The sequence below is a fragment of the Meriones unguiculatus genome, chromosome 2, assembly GCF_030254825.1.
Source record: "Meriones unguiculatus strain TT.TT164.6M chromosome 2, Bangor_MerUng_6.1, whole genome shotgun sequence".
NCBI lineage: Eukaryota > Metazoa > Chordata > Mammalia > Rodentia > Muridae > Meriones > Meriones unguiculatus.
Genome location: NC_083350.1, coordinates 80,005,314 through 80,014,871, shown reverse-complemented (window position 1 = coordinate 80,014,871; position 9,558 = coordinate 80,005,314). Strand labels below are relative to the sequence as shown.

Sequence of the window (9,558 nt, the reverse complement as noted above, 5' to 3'; positions counted from 1 at the left end):
TTACTATTCTTCCCCCTCTCTTCCACAAGGCTCTCCAAGCTCTGCCTAATGTTTGTTTGTGGGTCTCAACATCTGTTTTGATACATTGCTGGATGAAGCCTCTTTAAGACAGACATGCTAGGCTCATGTCTGCTCATGCCATAGCATAGAATGAATAGCAGTGCAAGGTCTTGCCTCTCTCCATGGGGTGAGTCTAAAATTGTGCCAGTCATTGGTTGGCCATTCCCTCAACCTGCTCCATCTTTAACCCTATACATCTTGTAGGCGTGTAAATTTTAGGTAGAAGACTTTGTGGGTGGATTGTTGTTTCTCTCCCTCCATTGGAAATACTGCCTGGGTAAGAGCTGACCACTTCAGTCTCCATGCCCTGCTGCTAGGAGTCTCTCCCATATTCTCCCAGGAGCCTGCCCTGTCACATGTCTCTACCTTATCCCAGAGATACCCCCCCCAGTATTTTCCCTTCTTTCTCCTAGCCCTCTCACCTCCCACTCCCACTATTCCTATATCCTCTCCCATCCAGTTCCCTCTTTACATCCACTTCTGATGTCTGTTGTGTTTCTGAGTGAGATTCAAGCATCCTCCCTTGTGGCCTCTTTGTTACTTACCTTCTTTGGGTCTGTTGATTGTAGTATGGTTATCCTTTATTATATGTCTAAATATGCACTTATAAGTGAGATAGATTCCACTTGCCAAAGTTAAATCAAAATCTGGTAAATAATTTATATAGTCCTATAGCCTCTATATAAAAACAAGCAGTTATTAAAAATCTCGATAACCAGAAAGAAGCACAGTGACAGATGATTTCAGCACAGAATTCTACCGGACTTTCAAAGAAGAGCTAATACCAGTACTCACCAAAATATTCCACAAAATAGAAACAGAAGGAACTTTCCCAGACTTGTCCTATGAGGCCACAGGCATCGTGATACCTAAATCACACACAGACCCAACAAAAAAAGAAAATTTATGACCAATTTCCCTTATGAATATTGATACAAAAACACTCAATAAAATACTCACAGATTGAATCCAAGAATATATAAAAAAAAATCATTAAACATGAAGAGCACTCTGTTGTTACTTCTGCTCTTTTAATGGACTCTGAGTTCCGGAAATTGTTTACCTAAGTGATTGATATAAAAATGAAAAAACCTCTTTCTTTCCTAAATTACTTTGTTCCTGATGTTTTATCAGAAGAATAGAAACTCTAGCTAAAAGAGCAACCATCATGAGTAAAACTTTGAGCATTTTGTGATTAAAACCTTTAAATTAACATTGCATAATAACATATTGTGACAAAAGAGTAAATTGCAGAAAAAATTAGGTACATAAAAATTCAATTATAACAGTATTAACAGAAATAAATTATAACAGTATTCAGTTAAGCAAATAAAGTGAGAGGGTAAGGTCAATACACTGTCTTCAAATGTCTGGAGGGATCTCTCTAAACAAATATTTCAGCTATGCATAAATTGCTTTATTTCTCTGCTTTTGATTTAGTTTTATAAGGCATCTTAGGGAATGTCATGTCTTAGAGAAGCTGACAACATCTGCAGTGTTTATTAAGGCACACCAGAGGCTCTCTGTACTTTGCTCAAAATAAGAGATGAAACCATGAACAAGCTACAGAGTCCAGGATATTAAAAACTTTATAGGAAGAGTGATGAAGAAAATACCCTGGGTAAACTCTAGTGTGTAATGATATCAAGAAAGGTCATAGTGGGAAAAGATGATAAATTGTTCCAGGAGATAGACTTTGAGGTTATGGAAGAGGATGCAGAAAAATAACTAATCCCCAAAAAAGTACAAAAGAGAGATAAATTAGCACAAAGCATATTTTCCTAAGATTGTGCATTGGAACATAAGTAATTGGTAAGAGAGGGATGAAAGTTCAGATTAACAAGTAAGTACTATGAAAACCTGATGCTGTTCTGTTTTCCTTTTTCTTCTAAATCATCAACACAATTTTAGGGAGGCATATATTATGGCAAACCAAATTATGAAAAATATAATCAATTTCCAGAGATAGATAATTCAGTAGTTACATCTGGTCTCTTTACTTGAAAATCCTAATAATTAAACACATTATTTTAGAGATACTTTAGATTTATTGGCATACAGTTAATATTCTCACACATATAATGTTCCAGTATAAACACGGATTTTCCCATTTTTAACCTCACAGGGAGATCTTTGTCATAGCTGATGGCTACTTGCCATAATTTTTGTTATAAGTTCATCGTTTGAGTGACAGATCATTTGTGCTGGTATACACACTGTCAGTTTTGCTAAGTGTATTAAAGATTATATTTGACATTAAAGTAATATTGGAATCATTTAATTATGCTAAAAATATTTTGTATCATATAAGTAAATTACATGTAAATTTTAAGTTGGAAATGTTACAGAAAGGACAAACTAGAGGATAATTACTGGGACATTATCTAAAAAAAGAGAGAACCACAAATGTGCGTTTATTTTTATGTCTGCCTGGAAGAGTGCCTTTCATTTTCCAGATGCTCATCTGTGACTGAGACTAGGCTTCAAATGCCTGCTTAGACCACATATACTATTGCTCAGGGTTTTTGAGTGGATGTCAACTCACAGATTGCAGGTTATTGGGAAATATTTTGCTCCTCTCAAATACATGTCCAAACACCAAATTAATTCAACTTAGTATCCTCTGTACTATGTTCGAGAAAAAAGTCATTACGAGTATCAATTTAATGTCTTAAAAATACTTGTTTTCTTTGTGAAAAATATTTCGCTAGGCATATAAGATAATTGGGGTTTAATTTTAATTAACTTATGAAAATTTTTGCTTTCAGTGTGTTCTGCCTTTGAAAACCATCTGATTATAAAAACAAAAAAACATAAAGCACAGTTTTCCTGTTGACTACATTTAATGTTGCTGTTAAGGAGACAAGACATCATTCTGACTGATAAAGTAGTTTCTAGCCTGTGTGAACTCTAGCAATTGTAGAGTACAGATTTTTCTGAATATAGGATTTATTATCTGTAAGTTGTGCATAACTGTAGTCTATTTTATTTGACTATAGTATAATTATATGAAAGTATAAATGTCAGTTATCTTACTGCCTCTCAAAATTGTTCTTTTTGCCCGTTTATATCTTTCCCGTGTGTACATTGCTTTACTTCCTAGTCTCTCTCTCTCTTCTTAACTTCTCTGCCTGTCTCTTAAACATATATTTCCCTGGCACTACTGTTTAACATTGCTTGTCATGTTACCCAATCATCCTTTTGTCTAGACCAAAAGAGAGTGATGGAATTACCTGTGTAGTGGACACTATTTGTTGTCTATTCAGTTACAATTAATAGTAGCATTTTCCTGTTGGAGTGTTATTTATAGGGAAGAAAAGATGTAAGCCACTGATTTATAATCAGGATGTCACAAGTTATTGGCACAGTTAAGATCAGTAAGACAAACAATCCTATCACAAAGACAACTGCTACAAACTCTGTATAACCCTTAGGTTGTGTTATTTTTCAGTTTCTTTTATTAAGGCAGTTAGAAAAGATGCTAAGAGCTACAGAGAAGGCTCAGCTGTTAACAACTATGCTCACAGCTAAAAGTATTTTAAAAACACTAAAACTGAGCAAAAACAAATAGAATAAAATAGTAAGAATAGAAAAGGATCAAGCAAGGTGAAGGACACATTATTTATGAAGACATTGACAGGTAACATATGCAGTCAATTATGATGAAAAGAGGGATGCACTATGCTGTTCTGAAGAACATTACACAATATACTCGTGTCTTTCCTCAGTTCATGTTATCAACCTTGCCTCCAGTATGATGTTAAGAAGAGGAGCCACTGGTCATTAGATTGCTAATAAGGCTAGAATCCTCATAGGGTCAGCATTCTTATATAAAGAGATAAGAAGACTTAACTTTCCCTGCTTTTTCTACAGTGAAGTGGCAAGGAGACATGGCAATTGCAAACCAGGAGTCAGTCCCTCAGAAAATCAGGTCCCATCAGTTTCTTCACATTGGGCTTTCCTCCACCTAACGGCAAATGTATATATTCTTTTAAAATAGGAATTATTTTATAATTTGTGACTGTATCTCAGACTCTTTACATAGAGTAGAAGGTCACAAGGATATCATGTATTTTCCCTTTCAACACAAAATTAAATCAACTATTGGTGGAGTATGTCTTTATTCATTAATTGGAATAGATGTTAACAATTTTGAGCTTGCTATTCTTTGTTATTTAGAGAAAAATTTGCATACTATAAAAATTAAGTCATTCTTTATAAACATTTTAAATTTATTTATTTACATTTCCCAGTATCTCATGAGATTAACTTTTGATATATTCACTATCCATTGACTATTTACTGTTAAAATTACCATATTAACCCTCATTTCTATTTCTTTAACAAATAAGTATATGAAGCAGTCTATGCATATGAATATGCAATCTTAAACAAAAGCCAAAGTATTTTTTGACAGATTTTTTTATTGCTTAGAGTGTGAATTAAATTTCAAATAATTTTATCTATGGATGTAGACTAGGCTAACTAAAGTTTCATCTTTACATTTTTTTTTGAGTCTAATGATTTTCCTAGAAATTGAGTTTATATTTACATTTTTACTTATTTATTTATTTTGTGTGTGTGTCTGTGCACACATATGCACACAGGTCATGATAGAACTTTGAAGGTCAGAGAGTTGCTTATGGAAATCAGTTCTTTCCTTCAGTCTGAATTCATGTCCTTATATTTAGAGCCAAGTCTGTGGGGACATTGCCCTAACCCAATTGTTAAAATTTAGTTTTTTACCTATGTAAAAAACATTTCGAGACCAGCAGAGGCAGCAGCTGGAGCAGCCGCAGCCTGCGCCCTCTCCCGCCTGCCCGCCCTCCGTCGCCCTCCACCTGCCCCGGGGTCTCTCTCCCCTTCCTCCTCCTCCACCCCCCCTCCTCCGCCAGCCAGCGGGGGGGCCCCCATTGCCTTCCCGCCCGCCCCTATTGTTCCGCCCCCGGCCTCCCGTCCTTCCCCTTCCCGCCCCCTCCCCTTTTCCCCTCCGTCGACTCTCGCCCTCCAGTGACCAAAGACTTGACCACTCAAAGTCCAGCTCCCTGTAACTGCTAGACATGGACACCAGTGTGATTGAATGTCACTCTCACCATTAGGCTACTTATGCATGGAAAGGAAGTTGGCAGTATCATCGGAAAGAAAAGAGAATTCTGTTAAGAAGATGCATGAGGAGAGTGGTGCCCGTATCAACATCTCAGAAGGGAATTGTCCTGAAAGAATTATCACTCTGGCTGGACCGACTAATGCCATCTTCAAAGCCTTTGCTATGATCATTGACAAACTGGAAGAGGACATAAGCAGCTCTATGACCAATAGCACAGCTGCCAGTAGACCCCCGGTTACCTTACGCCTGGTGGTCCCTGCCAGTCAGTGTGGCTCTCTCATCGGAAAAGGTGGTTGCAAGATCAAGGAAATAAGAGAGAGTACAGGGGCTCAGGTCCAGGTGGCAGGGGATATGCTCCCCAACTCAACTGAGCGAGCAATCACTATTGCTGGCATTCCGCAGTCCATCATTGAGTGTGTCAAACAGATCTGCGTGGCCATGTTGGAGTCCCCCCTGAAGGGCGTGACCATCCCGTACCAGCCCAAGCCCTCCAGTTCTCCAGTCACCTTTGCAGGTGGTCAGGCCTATACCATTCAAGGACAGTATGCCATTCCACAGCCAGATTTGACCAAGCTGCACCAGTTGGCAATGCAACACTCTCATTTTCCCATGACCCATGGCAACACCGGATTCAGTGGCATTGAATCCAGCTCTCCAGAGGTGAAAAGCTATTGGGCAGGTTTGGATGCATCTGCTCAAACTACTTCTCACGAACTCACCATTCCAAATAATTTGATTGGCTGCATAATTGGGCGTCAGGGCGCCAAAATCAATGAGATCCGTCAGATGTCTGGGGCGCAGATCAAAATTGCAAACCCAGGGGAAGGATCTACTGATAGGCAGGTCACCATCACTGGATCTGCTGCCAGCATTAGCCTGGCTCAGTATCTAATCAATGTCAGGCTTTCCTCGGAGACAGGTGGCATGGGGAGCAGCTAGAACAGTGCAGACTCATCCGTAATCCCTTTCTGCTGTTCACCACCACCCATGATCCATCTGTGTAGTTTCTGAACAGTCAGCGATTTCAGGTTTTAAATAGTTTGTAAATTTTCAGTTTCTACACACTTTATCATCCACTCATGATTTTTTAATTAAAGTGTTTTAATTCCTTTCTCTGTTCAGTAGTTACGCTGAGATATCCATATTTAGTTTTATAAGCTTCTCCCCTTTTTTCCTTTTTTTGGGGTTTTTTTTTTGGCTCATGAATTTTTGTTTGTCATGGAAATGTAAGAGTGGAATATTAATACATTTCAGTTTAGTTCTGTAATGTCAGGAATTTTTCAAAAGGAAAAATTAAAAGATGGACTGGAGCTTTTTCTTTGTGAATAGAAAAAAAAACATTTCACACATAAATTCACTATATTTGTGTTATTTCTTTTCCTTCCTTTTAATTCCTCCCATAATATCCAAATAATACACCTTCTTTTGTTTTACACACATACAGACACATAGAAACAGAGAGAGAGAAAGAGAGACACAGAGAGAGGCAGAGAGACAGAGACACAGAGACACAGAGAGACATATGAATTACAGCATTCTGAATACTTTTAGGGTTCCCCTTATTTGTGTAGATTTAAGGTTGGCAACTTAAAATTGGCATTTCCTCCTGGAAAAAAAATAATAATTTCTACTATGCCAGTACACAATGAATGCGTTTAGCTCTTCATCTATGGGATGGGGCTTAACTGGTGAAGTGAGAGAAAGAGTAAACTGGGAAGAGGACCTCTCAGAGAGGGCACTTCCTCCCTAATTTTGGTCTGTGGGTTGTCTGTAAGGACATCTTCCTGATTAATGATTGGACTGGACCATTTCAATCATCTGCTTATAGTGTTAACCCTCACCCTGTACCTGTAGTCCTAGGTTATGTAAGAAAGCCAGGTGAGTGAGCCCTTGAGTACCATTTCTCCACTGTCGTTGCTTCACTTTCTGCCTCTAGTTTCTGTCCTAGTGTCTCTCAAAATTGTATTGTAACCTAAAAGTTGTAAGCTAAATTAAAGCCTTTCAATTCCAAGTTGCTTTTGGATCATGTTCATCACAGGAACCGAACTAAAACATGAGACCTCTGAGGGCAGGAGAGGTAGCAAGGATAAATAACAATAAGGATGTTTGAAACAGCCAACATTTTCTCAAGATTGTTTTGTTCTTTTATTGTCACAACATTCTTGCAAACCTTTCATCTTTAATTAGGGAAAGAAAACACTAGTAAATAATTACTGGGACATTACCTAAGCAGAGAAAAGGGCATAGGAGTGTGAGCTTCATTTTACATTTCCCTCACCTGAAAAATGACCTTTCAGTAGCATCTGGAGGCTCGAATAGGTCAACTGATAAGGCTCCTGAGCTTGAATCTCAGAGTCCAGGGTTCAGTTCCTTGCAACCTTTAGAATTTTAAGAGTGCTTCACACTGCGGCTCAGAATTCAAACAAAAGAGAGCATTAGTAGCATCTAAGACTCACCGAGTTTTTAATGCCTAATGGGATAAACACATTCACCTAGGATCTATGAGTGGAGAGTAAAAATGGGTGCCAACTCCAGAATTGCATATTAGTCAGAAAAATCTTTGTCCTCTCGAGATACATGGCGAAACTAACTATCATTTATGCTCAAAATCCTGTTTAACATTATTTTCTTTTCATTCTGGGAAAAAAAATCCTTACAATTTGAGTCAATTCTGTTAGTTGTAAATTATATTAATATCTTTAACAAGTGAAAAGATTTTTATTATATTTTTGAAAAATGTTTTCACTAAGTAGGAGTTTGAGGCTTTATTTCATTTTTCATTAGATGTTTTGCTTTGTATTGCTTCCTGTGACTTCTGGCTTTGAATGACTTGATGTAATGGTTAAAATATATTTTGTTTATTTTTTTCATTAATTAATTCATTTATTTTCTTTACATCACAGTCACAGCCTCCTCCCACCTCTCCTTCCAGACCCCCTTCCACACCCCTTCTCCCATTCTTGCCTTCCATTTTCTTCAGATAAGAGGACTCCCACCTTAGGTACACCTCCCCCCATCTGTGCTTCTCCCCTTGCCCCTCCTCCACATCACCTGACACATCTTCCCTCACTGAATCCAGACAAGGCAGCCCAGCTAGGGTAAGGGATACAAAGGCAAGCAAGAGAGTCAGAGACAGCCCCTGCTTCAGTTGTTAGGGACCCACATGAACACCAAGGCTGCACATCTGCTACATATGTGCAGGGGATATAGGTTTAGCCCATGCATGTGCTTTGGTTGGTGCTTCAGTCTCTGTTATCTGCCTTCGGCCCAGGTCAGTTGACTTTGTAGATCATCCTGTAGTGTCCTTGAACCCTGTGGATCCCTCAGGTTCTTTTCCTAATATTCAACAACACACCTTGACCTCTACCTAATGTTTGGCTGTGGGTCTCTGCATCTGTTTCCATCAGCTGCTGGATGAAGACTCTCAGAGGACAGCTTTGTCAGGCTCCTGTTTGTAAGTATAACAGGGTATCATTAATAGCCTCAGGGGTTGGCTGTGTGGTCGTTCTAAATTGTGCCAGTGATTGGTTGGCTATCACTTCATCTCTGCTCCAACTCTATCTCTATACATCTTGTAGGTAGAGTCAAAGTATTTGTGAGTGGGTTTGTGTCCCTGTCCCTGCAATGTAAGTGATGTCTGGCTACAGGAGGTGACCACTTCAGCTCGCATATCTTCAGCTGCTCTAAGTTTCAGGTAGGGACACCCCATCCAAGATATCCAGCTCCTTTCAGTGATGCTCCGAAATGACTTCCAAAGTCTTCCAGCCCTCCCATTCCCCAATCTCCTCACACCTATTCCTTCTACCCCTTTCCCACACCCACCCAGTTGGCTCAATCCATTCATGACTAATATCTATCTTATTTCCTATTCTGAGTGAGATTAAAGCATCCTGTCTTGGGCCCTCCCTGTTACATAGCTTCTTTAGGTCTGTGGAATATAGCAGGGTTTTCCTGTACTTTGTGGCTAATGTCCACGTATAGGTGAGTACTCCCATTTGTGTCTTTCTGGGTCTTGGTTACCTCATTCAGGATGATATTTTCTAATTCTATCCATTTGGCTGAAAATTTCAAGATGTCTATGTTTTTAATACCTTAGTATTATTACATTGTTTAAATACACCACATTTTCCTTATTCACTCTTTGGTTGAGTGATATCTAGGTTGCTTTCAGTTTCTGGCTATTACAAATAAAGCTGCTATGAAGATAGTTGAGCAAATGTCGTTGTTGCATGGTTGAGAATCTTTTCGATATATGACCAGGAGTTGTATAGCTGGGTCTCAGTTTTTCTAAGAAACCACCAAATTGATTTCTAAAGTGTTTGTACAAGTATGAACTACCACCAGCAATGGAGTAGTGTTCTTGCTCAACACCCTCTCCAGCATGTGCTCTC

General features: G+C 38.7%; 1 pseudogene; it reads left to right on the top strand.

Moving 5' to 3' along the window:
- Positions 1 to 5,086: 5,086 nt before the first annotated feature.
- LOC110540332 (poly(rC)-binding protein 2-like) lies at positions 5,087 to 6,278 on the top strand (annotated as a pseudogene).
- Positions 6,279 to 9,558: the final 3,280 nt, after the last annotated feature.